This window comes from Moschus berezovskii, chromosome 2, assembly GCF_049115385.1.
Source record: "Moschus berezovskii isolate FMDL1 chromosome 2, NW_MosBer_1.0, whole genome shotgun sequence".
In the NCBI taxonomy this organism is placed as follows: domain Eukaryota; kingdom Metazoa; phylum Chordata; class Mammalia; order Artiodactyla; family Moschidae; genus Moschus; species Moschus berezovskii.
The window spans coordinates 35084607-35107540 of NC_142461.1; positions in this window are offsets into that span (position 1 = coordinate 35084607).

Genomic DNA, 22934 nt, shown 5'->3' on the forward strand with positions numbered 1-22934 from the left:
GTGAAAAGAAATCCAAATGATGACCCACAAAAAAACCCGATGACATTTACTACCTTTTACTCAGGGTTACGGTCCTCCCTCCAGTAAGAACATTGGTTGTAAAAGTAACCTGCTTGTTTGGAAAAGAAAAGACCCACACACTCTGCTAATTTTGTGGTTAGTTATTCAGAATTGCCCCTAGTAACATCAAGAAGTTCAGGTCATTCCTTAGGACTGGGAAAGAGCAGAGTAAGTAAGACCAGAATTGTCTAAGAATAATGAATGATTTGACACAAAGTGATTTCTTGAAAACCAAAGTTACCATTTCAGGAAATTTATTCTCTTGTGGTTCAGTGAGCCATGAGGGAGGTGGACTAAACAGATTGAGAATAAATCAGACTCGGACCTTTCATGGACAGGCCGCCTTTCCTTTGGGTATCTCAAAAATGCTGTAAAAAGCACGATTTCTCATATCACTCATTGTGTGATAAATGTTCTTATTTTCATCTTAAAGATTAAGTGAAAAGCTATAAACAAGTGATTCAAAACACAAATATATATATATATATATATATATCCATATTCATAATAGCTTAAACCAGCAAAAAACTCCCTAAGTACTTATAATTACTTTAGCAAATAGCTGTGCAAAAAAAAAAAACCTTGATTTTAATGAACATTTCTGAATTTTCTTCTTTCTGTTGTATGGTTAAGGGTTCACACAATATCTGCATTTTGGTGGTTCTTGAACATAAACTTGAGTTTAAATTCTCAGATTTCAGAAATCTACACGTCACAGTAGTTCAGCCATAAATGCAAAGAGGTAAAAACTTGCAGATGTGAGACAAAATAGCTAAATCCTACACTCTACTTAAACTGGATAAGCAAATATTTATACCTTAAAAAAAAACTGGACAAAGTATTAAATAGTGATACTTAAAATGAGATATATTTATTGAATAGAATTCAATTAAAACAATGTCATTACACTTTAAAAATTTTTAGTTGTAATTGCTAGATCAAATGGCAACATTAGAGATACATAAACAGAAAAAATATATTATTAAGGTAGGGAAAAATCCAAATGAAAGGAAACTGAAATATTTTATAACAACTAAAAATATTGTAAAAAATATAGATATATTATCTGTTGGCTTAAAAACCATATATTCTAAAAGCATATGCAGAAAAAAATTACATGTAATACTTGTGTAAAAAATATTTTTAATCCTAGAGACTTTGGGTTCATTCTGATATTTAGTCATGATTATCTCCCCCAGTTTCCAGTGAACTGTTTCCCAGTGAAATATCCATGGGAGACACAACAAACAATATAATTTCTTAAAGCAAAGAAAATCAAGAAGGTATATCAGGTAGCTGAACATCTCTTGAAGGAATTTCTGCTAAGTGGGGTATGAATGTAATAAGTTGGAAAATGATGAGAAGCAGCCAAATCATATGGAGGAGACCTTCTCTCTCCCCAGTCACTACTTGCTGCCTCCAAGCAATCCCAAGAGATGTGGAAGCTCACATCGGTAAAACCTCAGTACTATATTATTATTGTCAAAAAGGTCCGTCTAGTCAAGGCTATGGTTTTTCCAGTCGTCATGTGTGGATGTGAGAGTTGGACTATAAAGAACGCTGAGCATCGAAGAATTCATGATTTTGAACTGCAGTGTTGGAGAAGACTCTTGAGAGTCCCTTGGACTGCAAGGAGATCCAACCAGTCCATTCTAAAGGAGATCAGTCCTGGGTGTTCATTGGAAAGTGATGTTGAAGCTGAAACTCCAATACTTTGGCCACCTGATGCAAAGAACTGACTCATTTGAAAAGACCCTGATGCTGGGAAAGATTGAAGGCAGGAGGAGAAGGGGATGACAGAGGATGAGATGGTTGGATGGCATCATCCATTGACTCAGTGGATATGAGTTTGGGTAAACTCTGGGAGTTGGTGATGGACAAGGAGGCCCGGTGTGCTGCAATTCATGGGATTGCAAAGAATCAGACACGACTGAGCGACTGAACTCAACTGAACTATATTACTCATGACACCTCCAAAGATTGTCAGAATTGTCTTCTACTCTTTCATCAAGTCCTCCCTTTACACAACTCTTTGGAAGGCTGAGTTCGTATTCATTATTCTTAAAGCAAAGCAATGAGATAAAAATAATTGTATCTGTTTCAGAGGACCAAATACTTGATTGCAAATCACATGAAGGTGATAATGAAATTCTGAACACCCATAATCAACCTTAGTCCTCCAAATGATGAAGTCAGTGCTTTTAAATACAAATGCCAAAGATAAATTTAATCATATGTTAGTATTAATGACCAACACTTGGAAAAACATATGATTTTATACAGTTTTCTTTTCAAACTAATGGTTCTTAGTTCTGCTATCTATTGAGCCTGTGAAAGTGATGAAATTATCACTAATATTATTGCACCCCCTGCATCTCAATAATTGTGTCAAGGTTTATGAGTTACAATAATATTATTATTTATTAATGGGAAATATATATAAACAACTAAAACCAATAGCCTGCTAGGTAAAACTTATCACCAGGATCTACCGTTGTTTTAGTAGGCATCTGGTGGTGGATTTAATTTGTCTCCACCATTTGTTTTTGAACTCTCTCAGAAGAAGAGTGATACCTGTAACCACACAGACTTCTCAATACCATATTTTGCATGTAATACAAACTTCAAAGTATTTTTTAATAGATTAATTAGTCCTAGGTGACTTAGGCTTAATGGTTGTAGGAGGCTTTTCATTTATATGACTGCTGAATTCCTCCTGAAATTCCTGCTATAAATGGTTGTTTTGCTTAAAGTTTATTTGGTGGAAAAATCAATTCTTTCAACCAAGGACAGCATCATTTCAATTTGGACCAAACAGAAATTTAAGTCCTGGTAAATTCACTGCCAGTGAAGGACAAACATAGATAAAGGAATATGGATCTGAATCATCTTCCACTAACTACTGTAGATCATTCTATTTTAAATAGGATACTCTTTGATTGATAATCTAATATGCAAACTTTCAAGTATGCAATTTATGCAACTATGTCATTATTAAGTATAGCATCCTATATCTTTTACAGATTACTAAATATGCCTCCTCATATAGCAATCAGCAACCTGTAAGGAAGACGAAATGCTTTTTCTATGAGAGAAGTAGAAAAGCAATTAGTCTAAGGTTTGCATCTAGTAGCCTTTGATTTCATGCTTGATATTGTTTTTAACTGTGTGACTGTTAATGTTATTTTGTAGCCTTAACCACAAATGACTCCTGGCAAGACCTCATACCATTAACAATGAGATTAGCAGAGGAAAATTCAAAAACACTCATGGGGATTGTTTGTACTGTTTTTTTGTTAGGTATGTTTTTGCTCTGTGGGATAGAAGACAGTTTAAAACAGCACTGCATGAAAAAAGAAGCGACTGACCGCAGGTTGCAAGTATGCTTCAGTGAAGCAGAGGTTTCTACAGCTCCTCTTAGCAAAGGGGAGGTTTCTAACGGTCCCCTGCTGACTTCAAATGTGTTCACAGCCTGCACCCAGCAGCCACAGTGGAAACTTACCAGTGTGATAATAATCACTTAGAGTAAGACTGTGGTGACGACCCTTTCCCCCCTCCTACCAGAAATCCCCCGCGTAAAAGCTTTATCCCCCGGGGAGACACAGAGATGCAAAGACATGAAAACAGGTGTGCGTTTCCCTGACAGAAAAATTGGGTATGGACAGCTTTTTATTCTTGACACTTTCAGAATCACAAAATTAGCACAAGCACAACATTACCTGAGCTTGAGAGGTGCCTTAAAAATTTGTTGACAACATTTTTGATATGTGGAAAGGGGCCATTTTGGTTAAAGGAAAACTAAGCTGCTGAGAGGCAGGGAAGGAAGGAGACAGACAGAGATGGGGAGAGGGAGAGATTTCACCTAAAATCCTGGAATAGTACACACAGATAGGATTAATACCGATTGCCTCTGGAATGTGGGGGCAGAGTGTAGAGTAGGAGCCGTTCCTCTTACGTTTTAAGTCTCTGCATTGGTGGTATTTGTTGCAATCACCATACAGTACTTTGGTAATTGTTTTTGAAGACTATTTTTATGATTATTTTGAAAGATTTCCTCTAATGAAGGTGAAATTTGTTCTCTAAGAAAACTACCTTAACATTTTGTCAAAGATGGGGTTTAACTAAATATATATACAAATAATAAAATGTCCTTTAAATAAATACACATGCAAATAATAAAATGTCCTTCAAGTTTCAGCTTCCTATGGATCATTAAGTTCAGGAAGGTATTTTTAATTCGAGTCCACATTTGTATATCACTTGTCAAATTACAAAGTGCTCTGCTCTTTGTGACCGTATTTTATGGAACAACTGTCCTCTGGAGTGGATATTATGCTAATTTTAGTCTATGTTTTTTATTGTTGTTTAGTCACTGTGTCTGACTCTTTAAACCCCATGGACTGTAGCCCACCGGAGTCCTCTGTCCATGGGATATTACAATCAGGAATACTGGAGTGGGTTGCCAATTCCTCCTCCAGGGGATCTTCCCAACCCAGGATTTAAAACTGCATTCCCCACATTGGCAGGTGGATTCTTTACTACTGAGCCACCAGGTAAGCCCCATATAATTTTAAGGAGTGGTAAAATCAAAGCAAATAGAATATGTCAAGGTCCAAGAAAACATCAGATACAATTGAAAATACCTTTGTTACATTACACTGAGCTATCACAGAATACTGTCAAACTCTACCAGAGACTCCTAAATGCTAGTGCTTCTGCAGTATCATTGATTCACTTCTTTGGGAAAAAGCTCATGAGGAATAAATAAATGTGAGACAGGAGAACCCCAAATCATCTTTAGTGGGCAGACAGGTAAACTTGGTGCTGGACCGTCATAAATCAAGATGTTATATTCATTCTCTCACACATCCTTATTTGTCACTCCTACCAAACACACATAAGACTGGAAAACAAATTTCTAGGAATTCAATAGTATGCTCTCTCTTCAGATATAGCTTCCAATGCTAGAGCAAAGCTAACCTTTCCCTCAGATTACAAAGTTCTGTGAAAGTCATCTTAGAGCTTAGTGAAGGACACATTTTAGAACCACTTGTAAATGGTTTTATAGATCCAAGAGTAAGGCCAAACTGAATCAAAAATTTCTGGGGTTGAAGTCTTAGCATGCAAATGCATATTAAACATATGTTTATATTTCAATCTGAAAGGTCATTACCATGCCCTGATTATAAGATGTTTGTAGAGAAATCTAGAATAGTAAAGGCAAAGCCAAAGTATCTAATGGATAAATAATTTTAAAAGCATATACTCCAAGTTTCCAATTCCAAAATTGAAGATTGTTTACCTGTAAGTAACAAATTGAAGGCAACTATTAACTGAAATTATGCAATTAGAGAAGGAAATGGCAATGCACGCCAGTATTCTTGCCTGAGAAATCCCATGGACAGAGGAGCCTGATGGACTACAGTCCATGGGGTCACAAAAACGTTGGACATGACTTCGCAGCTAAACAACAGCATGCTTTTAGAGAATGTTCATTCAGATCATATCTGCCTTGGCATAAGGTTGCTATGGTAAAGTGCACACTTGTTAAATTTCTTTCTTCAGTGCATAAATATTTTTAATTATGTAAAAGTTAAATATCAGAAATTTTTTAATGTAAAAACTCAAATATTCATTAAATAAAACCCCACTTCCAATTAGATGAAAACAGTTTTCTGTTTATAAGAATATAGCTAGAATCCCTTTTCCATCAACAAAGCAACTTATAACAAAAGTGTGGGACCTAATAACATAAGACTTGTGTGTGCATATTGGTTCCATAACGAGAATTTAGGATTTTGTGGATGTTCAGTCATCACTTGGGGGAGAAGGAATTAATTCTATAAATACACATATATATATGTATAAGAAATTGAGACATACACATATTAATAAGTTAACAGGAGTCTGTAGCTAGGCCAGGAATAGAATCCAGGTTACATATTTTTAGACTAGTGCCTCTTTGCTTTTCACACACACTATGATACTTACCCATATGCTTTAAAAGGACAGAGCTTTCCACAAGGAGAGTAGCAGGAAAGAAAGAATTCATGCAACCCTAGGACTGAGTAAAACTCTGCAGGACATGCACATATGTGTCTTTAAACCACCCATGAATTCCTTCAGTTTTTTGTTGTTGGTTTTTTCCTCCCTCCATAAGCTCTGGTCTCTACCTCCCTTCACTGCCCTAACTCTCAAGGACCACAATAACAAGAGCTACTCATATTCTAGGCATGATTTAGGCATTTAACATGGATAATTCTATTTAATGATCACAATAACCCTACAAGATATGTATTATTCCCAGTTTATAGGTAAGGAAACTGAGGTTCCATTACTTACCAAGAGAGAACTTGAGTTCTTTGGACACATTCCTCAGGAAAATGAAAACTTGAGCCTTCAACATTTTCCTTTTGAATTTGTAAAAGTAAAGTGAAAGTCACTCGGTAGTGCCCGACTCTTTGTGACCCCATGGACTATAGCCTGTCAGGCTCCTCTGTCCATGGAATTTTCAATTTGAGTTTACTTCAAATTCTTTCAGGTGAATGATCAGATAAAGAAGGGAAGGGTAACTCGATGGAAGCCACTGGAGACTTATGGTGTTGCTCCTAGTACAAGTTAGGAAAATATAAAAGAAGTCACCAAGAGGTGATAGAGACCAGTATAAAAGTAGGAGCTTCAGTTTTAGATAGGTTGAAATACTTGCTCTGCAATTTAATAACTTTTTGACCTTTGGCAAATGACTTAAATCTTTATTAATATTTCCTCTTCTTTAAAAAAGAAATTGTTCCTATCTTACACAGTTGTTATGAGGATTAAGAGAGACAATAATTTGTGTGAGTGTTTAACTCTTCACATGGCACATAGCCTGTGCTCAATAAATACCAACTGCTGCTATTCCAGAAAGGCTAACATGGTTTGAGTGGTGTGTGGACCCCACACCACTGGGGCCAATTATCTCCCTTGTTATTAATAATGGCAGGTTGCCAATCACTGAATAACCTCTCAGTTCAGTTCAGTTCAGTCGCTCAGTCATGTCCAGCTCTTTGCGACCCCATGAATCACAGCACGCCAGGCCTCCCTGTCCATCACCAACTCCCGGAGTTCACTCAAACTCATGTCCATCGAGTTGGTGATGCCATCCATCCATTTCATTTTCTGTCATCCCTGTCTCCTCCTGCCCCCAATCCCTCCCAGCATCAGAGTCTTTTCCAGCCCATTTCCTCCAATAGTATATTAATGCTCAATGTAATAGAAGAAAGACTTTCTGCACATTTTATTTAAGTCTACATTGGTTTGAACCAGGCTTCCATGGTGGTTCAGTGGTAAAGAACCCACCTGCCAAAACAAGAAGAACAAGTTCAATCCTTGGTTCAGGAAGATCCCTTGGAAAAGGAAATGACAACCCATTCCAGTATTCCTGCCTATGAAACACCATAGATATGGGGACCCTGTTGAGTCACAGTCTATCAGGTCACAAAAGAATCAGACATGACTGAAACAACAAGTGGTGGAGCCAGGACTCCAACAATCCAGTTCTTCTGGCCATAGAGTGCATTCACTCTCCTCTTCCCATTTCTCTGCTTGCAGACAGCATCTATAAATGTGCTTTATTTCTCCCCATCCCCAGCATTTTAAAGTTGTAATGTATTTTGTCATATGGATAGGCAAATTGTCTAGATGGTGTTAAGGAAAGGGATAAAGGAAGATCTTGATTTCTTATTGCCTGACAAGACCTTTGCTTTGGAATGATGGTGAGCCAGAGTTCCACACCTGATCACACTGTTCGCTGCTGTGTGCTCCTTATGTCAAGTCAGCACATTCCCAATGTCCTGTGAGTCTTAAAAAATTGAAAAACAGTAACCATAAAATTTGATACTGCTCATTAAATTAAATGTAAAGTGAAAATCTTGCATAAATAAAATTTAGTGTTAACTCTTTTTATCATGAAGGGTAATATATTAAGAATAGTGCGTTTTAATACAGTGAGAGGATTTCAACATTAAAAATCAGGCTCCCAGTTGGGCTGTATGTGGGCATGCCAGTGTTATCACCATACAGGCTCTTCATGAAAGAGTTTGACATACCTGCAAATTAACCCACGTTTCTAGTCACTTATATTATGTAAAACAAGATATGTTTCCAGGCTTCCAATGTCGTCTTCAATTAGCTGAAATCAGAGAGTGAGAATATTAGTAAATGTGGGTTGTAGTTAGGTTCTCTTTCTGATAGTGTGCATGCACACACTCACACGCACACAAACAGAATGAAAGCAAGAGAAGCTTCCTTTCCCTATATGCTTTATGTGACCACATGAGTCCAGCTTCATTTTTCCCTAGGCTTTAAGATGTGTTTCAGGAGAAACAGGTGAAGCCCCACTGACCTAAACAGGCTCATTCATTTACTCACATTTTGCTATTTACTCACATAATGCTATTTATGCATTGCCATTTTCAATACTGAGATATTGTTCAGGGCTCTAGTTCAGTTTTTAAGGATATTAATCATCTCTATACACACTTATACTTTCAATGAACAACATGTATAACTTATAATTATTATTCCCCTAGGTCATGTCTGTTATGATTATATTTCCTGAATTCTATGTTTGTTGAATCTAATGATTTAAAAATAAGGCTTTATTTTTTATTTTTTCAAGTAATTCATTTTTATTACAAGGGCTTCCCTGGTGACCCAGATGGTAAAGAATCTGCCTGCAATGCAAGAGACCTGGGTTTGATCCTTGGGTTTGATCCCTGGGTGGGAAGATCCCCTGGAGAAGAGAATGGCTATCCACTTCAGTATTCCTGCCTGGAGAATTTCACAGACAGAGGAGCCTGGTGCGCTTCAGTCCATGGTGTCACATAGAGTCGGATACGACTGAGTAACTAAACTTTCATTTTCATTATTTTACAAAGGTATTTGTCCATGAAGAGGGGGGAAGTAGGGAATGGTCCTTCATCACAGTTTGAGAAGGACTACTCCAGGCTCTATCTACCTAGATTAATAGGAAGTTGAGCCTCTGTGCTCCTTCCCTGATAGAATCTCCCCATGCTTATTTATATTCCAAGAGTCAGGCTTGATTTTATTCCTTCAACACTCAAGCCAGAGCTCATACATAACCCCTTGAAGCTGGAGGATTTATGGTCACTTCTTGGTAGCATGTAGCCATGATAGTGGCAGGGTCACCACACCCAAAAGTGTTTTGTGTGAAATCTGGCTCATAAAAGTGATGCTTCAATTTGCTTCCATATGGCTAGTGCTAGAGCATCTTCTTGCCTGCTACAACTTTACCAGGGCTGACAATGATAAATGCCATTTCTGCCCATTATGGTTTTGTGAAGCCTTGACTGTCAAGACACTCTTCTCATTGTTACCATGAGCCTCTGTTGCCAGTGTTCAGACTTGTTAGATAGCCTTACATAGCCTGTCCATTGGTTAATAGGGACAGTATCTGTTCAATGTTCCTCATGGATTCTATTCCCTCATGGATTCAGGATCATCATTCTGTCACCCACCTGACCTGGCATAGGGATCAGCCCATTAGCAACATTTCTTCCTACATTGATGCTAACTTTATCTTAGGGAGCAATTGCCCTTATATGATACAAGCCCAGGGTTAAGACTACTTCAGCTTATCCTACGAATGTCAAAAATTTTGAATCTCAGATGGAAAGGCTTCCGGGTCTTGATCCCTTTTCTACCAAATAGCAATTAAGCTTGAGCACCTCCTTCACCAGCGGGCATCAAGTTTGGCTCGTTAATAGTTTTTGGCCAAAGAATATACATCACATATATCAACTCTGCTTTCCTGGAAATTCCCTTACATCTTTAAAACTTTTTGTTAACCTTAACATTTTTCATACATCACAGTTCATTTTAGACTTTAGCACCTCTGACATTATTCTGACAGTCAGTATCACTGTAAAGTGTAAGTATGTGGCCTTTCTTCCTGTGTTTTGCCAATTTAAAACCTGATCCTGTCAGTAATTTCCCAGGAACTTACACTGATTCTTTTCAATATTCTGTTCTGATTTTTTAAGCAGTCAATATGCAAGTGCATGGGTCACTTGCACCAATTTTCCTAATAACTTTCTTTACCTTTTATTGGGTGAAACTATCAGTGAGATAAGACAAGAATATATCACATGCTCTGCTCTCAAGAAATGAGATTTTTCAATTGACTCTGTACTTGAAGTCTAGCTTTGTCACTAGGTGAATTTAATCTATTAAATTTCTGTGGTCAGGTCCTCTCTAGAAGATTCCTACAGTGATAATAACATTGTTGTTTCTGTTGCTGTAGCTTAGTCACTAAGTCGTGTCCAACTCTTTGCAAACTATGCAGCACACTTAAGCTCCTCTGTCCATCACTATCTCCTGAAGCTTGCTCAAATTCATGCCCCACATGATAAAAATAGTAAATATTTATTGAGTACTTCATTTATGCCAGGAATTGCATGTTTAACCTCATGTAATCCTGATGCTAAAGCTGAAACTCCAATATTTTGGCCACCTCGTGCGATGAGTTGACTCACTGGAAAAGACTCTGATGCTGGGAAGGATTGGGGGCAGGAGGAGACGGGGACAACAGAGAATGAGATGGTTGGATGGCATCACCGACTCGATGGACATGAGTTTGAGTGAACTCCTGGAGTTGGTGATGGACAGGGAGGCCTGGCGTGCTGTGATTCATGGGGTCGCAGAGAGTCAGACACGACTGAGTGACTGAACTGAACTGAACTGAACTGAATCCTTATAGCAACCCTGTGAAGGCATCATCACCCATATTCCATAGGTGAGGAATTTGAAGCACTTAAAGAGAGTTTAAAGTGAATTGTCCAGAGTTCCCAGCCTATGAGTGACACAGTCAGGATAGAAGCCCAAGCAATCCTGGTAACCACTAATGATACACTGTCAAAGTTTGTTTCCAATCTCCTTTTAGCTTCATACAAATTCTCTCCACCATTCTATAGATTCTCATGAGGAATATATCTTTGGACCACTCAGCTCTTCTCCACCTTTCGTAATAAAAGTCCTGTTTCTGTGAAAACACAGGAAGGAAACCTCATTTAAAATGGAGTGGGGAAGCCCCGAAGGGGGAGCTCTCATGCCTAGCTCACCCACCACAGATTTCAGACCCCAGAACAAAGAACATTTCCTTCTGACAAGCTACACACCACCTGTAGCCACTGCATTACCACCACAGTCTTCCCTGGGGGCGGGGGTGGGGGGGGTTCTTTCTTTTTTAAAAGCAAGCCCCTCTTCTCTGTTCTTCAGACTCCCCTACAACTCACTACAGTTTGCTTGTCCTAGATTGCAAGTCTCTGATTTTCCTATGTAAACTCATTTTGCTAGTAAAATAACTGGCTTTTTGGGTTTTATTAAGGTCAATATTTCTTTTGAGTCAAGGGTATTCCTATCCTTTCATGGTATATTCCAATCCGTCCTTCTTAACCTCTCGGGTCATATTTACTTCCTTATGTCACAACCTCAGTTTCATTTTGTTTATTTATGTTTTTTGATGACTCTGGCCCCTAGATATTGCACAGGAAAAAAAAAAGAAAAAAACCCACAGGTGGTCTGACCAGATTAATCTAATGAAATTCCCTCAGAAATATATTCAGTTCAGTTCAGTAGCTCAGTCGTGTCCGACTCTTTGCGACCCCAGGAATCACAGCACGCCAGGCCTCCCTGTCCATCACCAACTCCAGGAGTTCACTCAAACTCATGTCCATCGAATTGGTGATGCCATCCAGCCATCTCATTCTCTGTTGTCCCCGTCTCCTCCCTCCCCCAATCCCTCCCAGCATCAGAGTCTTTTCCAGAGAGTCAACTCGTCGCATGAGGTGGCCAAAGTATTGCAGTTTCAATTTTAGCATCAGTCCTTCCAATGAACACCCAGGATTGATCTCCTCTAGAATGGACTGGTTGGATCTCCTTGCAGTCCAAGGGACTCTCAAGAGTCTTCTCCAGCACCACAGCTCAAAAGCATCAATTCTTCAGCAATCAGCTTACTTCGGTTTTGATAAACACAGGGAGCAGAATACCCTCTCTCCCTATTATTTATCCTAAATAATTGTTAAGTGAGAATGTTGAAAGAAGAGTCATTTGTGAGGTGAAAGTGAGAAGAGACTGAAATTCATCTAATTCGATACCTCATGATGTCTTTGAAAAATGATACTTGAAAATGTTAAATGATCTGACTATAGTTAAACAGTTAGTTCCTTAAACTGATTTTTCCAAAGCAATGCTTTCACCATGTGATCCATAGTTAAAATGATACTTAGCCTTAAGTTTATATTAATAACATGTTTTAATCATTTCCTTCAATTTAATAGTAAATTTAAAATATACCCTTTTATCATTTTGTATTTTGAGTTTCTACAGGTATCGCTTTAGTTATAGTAATAGTGGTAGATTCAGAATGAATAAGACTGGATATTGTGACATAAAAACTTCTACTTTAGGCAATGCATATTCTAGAAAATACGTGTGAAAGCAGTGTACACAAATTCTATAGTTTCTGATGAAAAAAACTTTCTAAAAATGTCAAATATAGGCAAAAAGAGAATAATAAAAATAGAACACTAGTTCTATAAATACTTGTTGTTTATTTATGGCTGCATCAGGTTTTAGTTGCAGCATGCAGTATCTTTGTTGTGGCATGTGGGATCTTTTGTTGCAGCTTGCAGACTTCTCTCTAGTTGCAGTACCTGGGCTTAGCTGCCCTGCGGCATGTGGGATCTTAGTTCCCTGACCAGGGATCGAACCCACCTCCCCTGCCTTGCAAGGCGGATTCTTAACCACTGGACCACCAGAGAAGTCCCCAGAACACTAGTTCTAAAAGCAATCTCACCAACAGGAAAATAACTATTCAATAGAAAAACCTATAAACAGCTTTTTCTGTATTAGTTTTTCTTTCCCTGCCTTGGAAATACAACAATTTTATTCTCTAATTCTAATAATACTGTATTTTATAAGCTTATACACTGGTTACCTATGGTTGTTCAAGTCATTATTTTGCCACAAGTGTAATTTATTGGCACACTTTTTAAAAAATATTCTAGTTTTAAATGTAAGCATCAGCTTTAAAAAGAACAGAGCATTATGAAGAAAATGTTATCAAAATCTACAATTTGATGTTAAAAGTCTGCATGAGAAACTCAGCCTGGAACCTGGGTATCCAGGAAGTCTGAGAAAATTAAAAACTGAGGAAAAGCTCTCAAGTTTCAAATAGGATATACTCTTAAATACAAACAAACTCATATCCTTTCATGCCTCTGATCGTCATATTAAAACTCATCATCATATTCAAAGATGATGTGGAAACTGAATTTTATGACCTCTTATATACTTCATTTATGAGATAAAAATTTGCAAACAGGGACTTATGGGATGGTTTGATAAAGACATGATGGATAAATAACGATTTTGGCATAATGAAGCCTGATTCTTTTCAACATTTTACCCTGTTTTTCTTTTAAATTTTTGTTTAATCAACCACGCTAAGAGGTGTTTATTTCTGGCAAGCCCTCTAATATGGTGGAATCTACCTGCATTCTGTCCCAGAAGGGGCTTATCCTCAATAAGAAAGAGATTAATAGCAGAATAAAAGTACACCACTTATTTTTAAGACCTATGATTTAAAAATTGGAATGGGATATATTTCAGAAAGGTAACTGTTTGCCTTCTAAATTAAAAAAATTGGTTGATAATTACAACCAATTTGGCTTCAAAGATGTCCTCAGAAAAACTGGCGTTTCTATTGAAAGAATTACTAGGTCCAGAATCAGAAGTGCTAAGTTCTAGGTCTTAATTTACAGCTAAAATTACTTCCAGTAAATTGAGGCAAGTTATTTACCTCTATGTTTTATTAACTTTCTCATCTCTAAAACTAAGATGATGCTAATCATTGTAAAAATCTTCACTTATCACTCATTTTAGTTTTATTTCTGTATTCATACCTCAATTTTATGTCAAAAATCAGTTCGAGATAGCTTCCATAATAAGTAGAAAAACTTAAGTAGGAACATTAGAACAAGAGGGAAGTATGGAGAGTAAAAACTAAAGAAATTCAGTGAACAGGTTGGTAAACAGTTTGCAGGGCATTATATTTTTATGTCATCTTTTCCACAGCTAATGACTTTCATCTTACTGTGACTTGATCTATTCATCTTTGCTGCCAAGACAAACTTTTCAAAGTGGAAAAGAGTAGAGAAAGCATAAAAGTTTCTAAATTCCTAAGTGACATAAGAGAGGTAAATATTCTTTAATTATCTTCCAATTTTGCTTCCATTGGAATATATCCGAAAACAGAGAAGTTTCTAAAACTTAATGTGAGCCACTAGTGTTCATCTCTGCCTGTGTATGCAAATTCTCATACAATTTTTCAAATAAAAATGTCACAATTCCAGAAGTTAAATACCTTATCACTGATGCTGATGTAGTAAGTAATCATATAAAATACTTGCTTCACAGAATCTTCATGTATAACTAAATTTCAAATACTTTCTTTCATTTTTTGCCACTCTCTAATTTTTTTTCTTTGTTAGCCACAAGGTATAGAAGCAGTTTTTAATATCTTACAAATGCATTTCCTTCCTATCTAAAATGAACCTTGATAATGTTAGCATTAGAAACTAGTTCCATAGCAGGTGTTACAGGAGCTTTTACATGGACACGCATTTCTAGAGAAATTATGTGTAAACTCACAATACTGTAAACAAACTTACACAGAATTATCTTTTCTGCCTGGTAGGAGAAATAGGAGCACTTCAAATATCTGAGGATGTTTCTTAACAGCTCTTCCTAGGTCGATTAAGTTGTATTATTTTGCTACCAGGTTCAAACCACTTTAAAGCAAGATTCAGAGCCTGGAAGTGATACTAACCTCTTTGAGCTAAGTGATTTAAGTGATCATGGTTTACAAAAGAAAAAAAAATAGTTTTGTCACTATATTTTGTAATTTCCTTTCTCACATATAAAATAATTTTATTCCTTTCCAGAAGACCCATTGAGTTAATATGGAAGAAAGACATTTCCACTACAGGTACTAAAAAATCAGAGTCACCCTTTCAGTTCATAGAAAGAAAATCAAATTCTATTTTAGTGGAGTTTTCATAACAGCCTTTTGGCTAATAATGTTGAAGAATCATGATATATTTAAGAGATATTAATTCTAGTAATAGTCATTTATCTTTGATGTCATAGAGAGACAAAGGCTTGGGAAATAGAAGATTTACAATGACATATTATAGACTCACTTGGTAGATGTTAGATGTTTTACTCTTCCACTGAAACGACAGATAATGAAGTTTTATCAACTTCCTTTTATTAAAGCTAAAAATATATCCTATAATAGGATCATAAACATTTAATGAAACTCACAGCCGTACTGAATTTTAAAATTAGGAGAGGATGGACAAGCAGTTCATAGAAAAGTGAATCAGCCTAACTCATACATTATTAGTTGAGAGCCCAGCTGTTTTAATTTAATATATCTCTGGGTCTGACTTCTCTTCTAAAGTTAAGATATATATATATATGTATGTATGTGTGTATATATATATATATATATATATATATACCCACCTTCCTAAATGAATGTGGATTTACAAAATGAGTTTATTTTCTTTCCAAGGACATCTGGATATCTGAGACATCTCAGTGGACAAGCTCAAGGAAGATAGGATAAGATGATTGATCTTTATTTTCCCACTGCTTTCTGGGAAGAAGATTAAAATTCTTATTATCTCTGTCTTAAGTTGGGTCCCTAGGAACAGACTCTGAAATGAGCATTCATGTTAATATGATTAAAAGGAAGTTTTCCCAGGAAAAGTTGGTAGAGAGGTAAAGAGACAATAGGACTTGTAAGGTAAGGAGAATAAACAGATGTGTGTTATTAAGCAAAGTCTTACGGAGGGTAACTCTGGTTATGTCCCACAAAAGATGTCTGAAGATTCATCCTGACCAAGGCAACACAGCTGGAATATTTATATCCCTGCAACTGTCAATCATTGGTTAATATCTGCCCCTGGGGAAATGTAAACTCCCAAGTACTTTGAACGAAGTGGAGCAAAGCCATTTCTAGCAGCCTGAGGCCAACGCTCCAACAGAGATACAATGCTGGCAATTCAAGAATTAAAACACACCTGGAGTGGAGCTTCCCTGGTGGCTTAGGGGTAAAGAATCTGCCTGGCCAATGCAGAAGATATGGGTTTGATTCCCTGATCCAGGAATTTCCCACATGCCATGGAGCAACTAAATGTGTGAACCCAGCTACTGAGCCCATTCTCTAGAGCCTGAGAGCCACAACTACTAAGCCCACATGCTGCAACTACTGAAGCCCATTCCTCAAGAGTCCATGTTCTGCAACAAGAGATGCCACTGCAATGAGAAGCCCATGCACGGCAACTATAGAGTAGGCCCCTCTCTCTACGACTGGAGAGATCTCCAGTCCAGCAACCAAAATCCATTACAACCCCAAAATATATAAATAACTAAACATTCTTAGAAAAGAAAGATGCACCTAGAGCCACTGTGCATGGGTATGTATAATGATCTAAGCAAGTTCTGGGCATGCAGTGGGTGGGTCTACTTCAATCTCCACACTGTTCACTGTTTAAACTTATTTTACTGATAACTTTCATTATTTACACGTATACTGGGTTTCCCTGGTGGCTAAGTGGTAAAGGATTGGCCTGCCAATGCAGAAGATGCGGGTTCAATCCCTGAGTCAATAAGATCCCCTAAAGAATGGGCAGTCCACTCCAGTACTCTTGCCTAGGAAATTCTATGGACAGAGGAGCCTGGCGGGCTACAGTCCAAGGAGCTGCAAAGGGTCAGACATGATTTAGCAACTAACAAAAGTAACACATACATCGCCTTTTTTTTCTCCTGGGGTGGGAGGTGTCAATTGCTGACAGTAGAGTGCTTCACGTAAGTCAAGATTTTAGCTCTTTTCACTCTGTTCCACCGGAGAAGGCAATGGCAAGCCACTCCAGTACTCTTGCCTAGAAAATCCCATGGATGGAGGAGCCTGGTAGGCTGCAGTCCGTGGGGTCGCTATGGGTCGGACACGACTGAGCGACTTCACTTTCACTTTTCACTTTCACACATTGGAGAAGGAAATGGCAACCCACTCCAGTGTTCTTGCCTGGAGAATCCCAGGGACGGGGGAGCCTGGTGGGCTGCCGTCTATGGGGTCACACAGAGTCGGACACGACTGAAGTGACTTAGCAGCAGCAGCAGCACTCTATTCCACAGTTTAATTAGGCCAGCTGATGTGTATTACTGATCAGCTCTATATTTTAAAATTTTGAATATGAATGCATTCAGATGAGGCACGTTTTCTCCGTTTCACCAGAATCTCTTAACAGTATCAGTTATGATTTTATTTAACTGCCTGAAAGAAAAAATCCAAAGTAATAGGGGTTCTCAAAGTGTGGTCCCTAGACCACCTGCATCAGCATCCTATGAAAGCCAACAAATGTGTAATATTATTTCTCTGTGAAGTCATCAAGGACTACCTCCATGGTATAAGAAGGCTGCACCTTCACCTATCACCTCCTCATGCCAAGCAGCAAGATGAAGGAAAAAGCAAGAAAGAAGAGGTGAGAGGCTTATGCAAGATATTTTTAAAGGAGAGTAATGCAATTTACAGCTCATTATTTCAAACCAGTAGTGTGCTAGTAAATGTTTGATAAACAGCCCTGTAATTTTCATTGTATAAATTCTCCTGCCATGCTGATTTCAGGCCTCCAACTTGACATCAAAAATTAGGAGCAATGTGCACCATTGGCTCTGCCAAGCACAGCCAGGTCCAGCATACCACTGTCCAGAACTCTAACACAGAGCAATCTGTATCTACAAGGAGGGCTTTGAAATGAAGGCCTTATTCCAAGGAATCACGCACCTAGATTAAAATTTGAGGCTCTATTGTTTCGGACAAAAAGAGGAATGGATATTGTGCAGACACTGCCTCTCTCTCCCACAACATTGCTTCTTTTTGTCCCACACCTGACCTACTGCATACATTTATGCTACCTGCTTGGATTCTGTAGAAATAAGTCTCTGCCTCAGATGGTTCTCGAACAGGTGTTTTTGAAAAAAAAATAGATGCTCACAAGAAAAGACTAGGGAATTATTGTAGGTGCCAAAACACCTCAGAATATATTGCATATAATTAAAATGAAGAGAAGCACATATAAGGTAGATAAAACTCATTCAGTAACCAAAAAGTCATATTCTTCCTTGCAGTAAGAAAAAAATTAGAATGTTGATTGTCCTTTTTTGTGATGCTGTGAGAAGTCCATGGTGCACTAAGGAAGCACAGGCTCTGTTGACTCAACAGAACTGGTTTCAAACTACAACTCTTCCATTCAGACTTTGTAAAAGTTTGTTCATATTCTTGAAAACTGCATCTACATGGGTAAGTAAAGAACTCATTCATTTAAAAAAGTAGATATTTTTTATAAAATTGTTCACATAGATGCAAGAATCCTTTGCACAATGGTGCAACAGTCAAAAGAAATACTAAACAGAGCTGCATAGCAACCTTCCATAGGAAAGGGTATTCATGTCTTATGTATTCGTGGGGTCGGAGTATGTTAATGTAAAGAGCATCTTCTAGCTCACTCTTTAGTTCAAGAATTTCCTTGTAGAAAGTAAGGCCATTATAACTCTCCTGCCTTTGCTCCCCATGAAATTTCCGCTAGTCAACACTTGTGACCCCTTTCCCAACACATAACCCAGTGATGGCTACTGGTGATGGTTCTGAATTGAGAGTCATTTCTACGATTATGGCTTAGGACTTTTGTTATGATTATACTAGAGGGATCTACATTCAGTCTAGATGAGTTTGAATTCAAGTCTGCAACTTACTATTTAAATAACCCTAGAAATCTTACTTTACCATGTGTATTTGTATGTTTCAATAAATTTTTTAATGGATGTGGAAATTTGAATTTCATATAATTTGCACATCGTGAAATACTCTTTTCTTAATTTTTTAACCATTAAAAAATATGAAAGCATTCTTAACTCACAATCTATACAAAAACAGGCAAGGGATCACAACTGGCCTGTGGGCCGAAGTTTGCCAGCCCCAGCTCAGATTGTATCTTTTTCCTTCAAGAACATTGTTGGTATATAAATCACTAATCTTACAATGCACCCACTTAAAGTGTACAATTCGATGCTTTTTAGTTTAGTCATAGTTATGCATGCTTCATTATCTAATTTTAGAACACTTTCTTCATTCCCAAAAGAAATCCATTATCAATTTTCATTCTTCCCCTGAACTTTCGCAAACCTCACTGACGCAAGCAACCATTAATCTACTTCCTATCTCCATAAATTTGTCTAGTCTTCATGTTTCATATACATGGAATCATATAACATGTGATTTTGGGCCAGGCTCATTTCACTTAACACAATATTTTCATATTTCATCCAATTAGTAGCATACTCAATACTTCATTTTTATTGCTGAATAATACTCTCACTTCTTGATTTGCTGTCTAATTTTTCTATCAGTTATCAAAAGTGGAATATTATTGTTGGATTTTCTATTTTTCTCTTCAATTTTGTCAGTTTTTGCTACATATTTTGGAGTTCTACTGTTAGAAACTAATATGTCTACAATTGCTATGTCTTCCTGGTGGATCAACCCTTTTATCATTATTAAACTACCCTCTATATCTAGTAATTCATTTTGTTTTAAGGAGTATTTTGTTTGATATTAATATAGCCACTCTAGCTTTTTTGTGATTGATGTTGGCATGGTATATCTTTTGCCATCCTTTAACCTTTGGCTTATATTTTTATTGTTTAATCTAAAGTGAATATCCCCTAGACAACATATAGTTTGATCTTGGTTTTGTTGTTTCTTGTAATACAATGTTACTATTTCTTTTTATTGGATTATTTAATAAATTCACACTTAATGACATTATTTATATGGTTGGACTTACATCTCTAATTTTGCTTTTTATTTTCTACAGGTCTCAATTCTTTTTTGTACCTATATTCCTCCTTTATTGTCTTTTTTGTATTAGGCAGATATTTTCTAGTGTAACATTTTAATTCTTGTAATGACATTTGGAAAGAATACACAGGAGAATTATACAAAAAAGATCTTCATGACCCAGATAATCACAATGGTGTGATCACTCACATAGAGCCAGACATCCTGGAATGCAAAGTCAAGTGGGCCTTAGGAAGCATCACTACAAACAAAGCTAGTGGAGGTGATGGAATTCCAGTTGAGCTATTCCAAATCCTAAAAGATGATGCTGTGAAATTGCTGCACTCAATATGTCAGCAAATTTGGAAAACTCAGCAGTGGCCACAGGACTGGAAAATGTCAGTTTTCATTCTAATCCCCAAAGAAAGGCAATGAAAAGAATGCTCAAACTACTGCACAAAGGCACTTATCAAACACACTAGTAATTATCAAAATTCTCCAAGCCAGGCTTTAGCAATATGTGAACTGTGAACTTCCAGATGCACAAGCTGGTTTTAGGAAAGGCAGAGGAACCAGAGATCAAATTGCCAACATCCACTGGATTGTTGAAAAAGCAAAAGAGTTCTAGAAAATCATCTCTTTCTGCTTTATTGACTATGCCAAAGCCTTTGACTCTGTGGATCACAGTAAACTATGGAAAATCTGAAAGAGATGGAAATACCAGACCAACTGACCTGCCTCTTGAGAAACCTGTATGCAGGTCAGGAAGTAACAGTTAGAACTGGACATGGAACAACAGACTGGTTCGAAATCGGGAAAGAGGTATGTCAAGGCTGTATATTGTCACCCTGCTTATTTAACTTATATGCAGAGTACATCATGAGGAACACTGGGCTAGAAGAAGCACAAGCTGGAATCAAGATTGCTGGGAGAAATATCAATAACCTCAGATATGCAGATGATACCACCCTTATGGCAGAACGTGAAGAAGAACTAAAGAGCCTCTTGATGAAAGTGAAAGAGGAGAGTGAAAAAGTTGGCTTAAAGTGCACCATTCAGAAAACTAAGTACATGGCATCTGGTCCCATCACTTCATGGCAAATAGATGGGGAAACAGTGGAAACAGTGGCAGACTTTATTTTGGGGGGCTCCAAAATCACTGCAGATGGTGATTGCAGCCATGAAATAAAAAGATGCTTACTCCTTGGAAGGAAAGTTATGACCAACCTAGACAGCATATTTAAAAGCAGAGACATTACTTTGTCAACAAAGGTCCATCTAGTCAAGGCTGCGGTTTTTCCAGTCACGTATAGATGTGAGAGTTGGACTATAAAGAAAGCTGAGTGCAGAAAAATTGATGCTTTTGAATGGTACTGTTGGAGAAGACTCCGGAGAGTCCCTTGGATGGCAAGGAGATCCAACTAGTCCATCCTAAAGGAGATCAATCCTGAGTGTTCATTGGAAGGATTCATGTTGAAGCTGAAACTCCAATATTTTGGCCACCTGATGCGAAGAGCTGACTCATTTGAAAAGACCCTGATGCTGGAAAAGATTGAGGGCAGGAGGAGAAGGGGATAACAGATGATGAGATGGTTGGATGGCATCACTGATTCAATGGACATGAGTTTGGGTGAACTCCAGGAGTTGGTGATGGACAGGGAGGCCTGGCCTGCTGTGATTCATGGGGTCGCAAATAGTCGGACATGACTGAGCAACTGAACTGAACTGAATTATACTTTTGTCCTGTTTTCTTAGTAGCTGTTCTATGAATTACAAGCTACATTTTAACTTATCATAATCTATATAAGCTTTATACTGTCTTAGTGTCAATAAAATGTAGAAACTTTGTTCTTATATATCTTAATTCTCTCTCCACACTTTTGGTGCTATTACAGTTATACATAGTGGATCTATACATGTTCCAAATCTAACAATTCTTTGCTATAATCATTAGTTTATATAATATTTCTTAAAGAAACTGAGAGAAGAAAGAAAACCTAGCCTATATTGCAGTTACAGAGTTTGTTAGTTTAACCTTCTTATGTATCTTTTGCATTCTCTATATTTTTTCTGGCAGAGGTCCATTATCATCTGGTATCATTTCTTAATTCTCATAGAGCTTGGTTCATACCCTCCTCCTTTATGCTGTTATTGTCAAGAATATTGTAGTTCTCTATGTTATAGGTTTAACAATACAATTACATTTATATCGTAATAAGAAAATTGCTTTATAAATAAGGAAAGGGAGAAATATGAAATTTTATTTTTATATAACTACTTACATATTTACTGTAATAGAGTACTATGAATGCCATAACAAATTACCACAAACATGTTGGCTAAAATATTGCAGATTTACTCTCTTACACTTTTGGAGACCAGATGTCCAAAGTCAGTTTCACTGGGCTAAAGTCAAGATGCCAGGAGGACTATTTTCTTCTGGATGTTCCAGGGGAGAATCAGTTCCCTATTTCTTCCAACTTCTAGAGGCTGCTGGGATTCTTTGAGTCATGGCTCCATCACCCCAGTCTCTGCTTTGATCACACATTGTCAACCTGCCTGTCTGACTTCCTGCATCCCCTTTATTAAGGACCCTTAAGATTACATTAGGTCCACTTGGATAATCCAGGAGACTCTCCCCATTATGAGCTTTAATTTAATCACAGCTGCAAAGTCCTTTTTGCCATGTAAGGTAACATTAACAGGTTCTAGCAGAGATTAAGATATGGACATATTGTGGTGGTCATTATTCAGCCTACTGCAATCTGCCATTGGCCCTCAAAGATTCATATATATATATATTTTTCCATATACAAAATATATTCCTCCCATTCCCAAATCCACAAAAGCCTCAGCTTATTATAGCATCAACTCAAAGTCCAAAATATCATCTACTAGCTCAAAAGTC